Raw genomic sequence first — 1,038 nt, 5'->3', positions numbered from 1 at the left:
TTGCCCCGCCCCGCCTCGAACCACGCGAACGCGGCTCCCGCTCCGCGGCGGCACTTTCGCTCCTTCTCTGCCCCGCCCCGGCAGGCGCAGATTCGACACGGGCCAGCGGGGAGGAGGAGGAGGACGGGCGGGCGGGATCTAATCCACGCAGGCCTCGCCTTTCCCCTGGGCCGGAGTAGGCCGCGCTGGTTGCTAAGGCAACGGCCAGGCCTCCCGCCGCCTCTTGAGAGGCCGCATCGGGGCGCTGCGAGGCCGAGCAAACAAAATAGAATAAAAATAAACGGGTGGTGTGGCGGGGAAGCATTATCATTTGCTACCTGGAAATGTTGGGGAGGAGAGGGAAATATTATGGGGTGGTGTTTTTTTGTTGTTGTTGTTTTTTAAGCCAGGCCTCGTTCAGCCTTTCTCAAACTTGGGTCCCCAGAGGTTGTTGGACTACAACTCCCAGCATCCCTGACCACGGGCCCTGGTAGCTAGGGACGATGGGAGTTGTAGTCTTAAGAACAGCAGGGGAGCCAAGTTTGAGAAACACTGATGACTGGTGAAAAACACTGCAGGAGTAAACACCACAGAGGAGATACATGACCTTGTACCGCATATGTTCACCCAATGCAAGAAACTCTAGTCTGAATGAGTCCCAGATTTAAGAATTCATCAAACACATTTTGAAGACTACAGATCCCATGCTGCAGTGCAGCCTCACTCCAATATTCTTTGTTAATAAACGATTATGCAAAACTGGCAGCCGCACAATGCTGAAGTCTTTGGTGCTTCGTCGCTCCCCGTCTCCCTCTCGGAAAGCTGCAGAGACTCCACTCCTGGGAGGTCTGGCGCATGGCCACTGGCTGCTACCAACACCGCTGGTTTCCTTAAACACTACAAAGTCCATGTTGCAGGGCAAAGGCAATCAAATGTGTGTACTCAACAAACGGTTCAGTTTGTAGCAGTGGACCTGTGGTGGGGGTCTGTGGGGGATCAGTTAATGGGACTGGATCTCTGCCGACCCTACAACTCTATCTTAGGCTCTGTACAAAATGG

The sequence above is a fragment of the Lacerta agilis genome, chromosome 12 (assembly GCF_009819535.1).
Source record: "Lacerta agilis isolate rLacAgi1 chromosome 12, rLacAgi1.pri, whole genome shotgun sequence".
Lineage (NCBI taxonomy): Eukaryota > Metazoa > Chordata > Lepidosauria > Squamata > Lacertidae > Lacerta > Lacerta agilis.
This window is presented reverse-complemented; position numbering follows the sequence as displayed.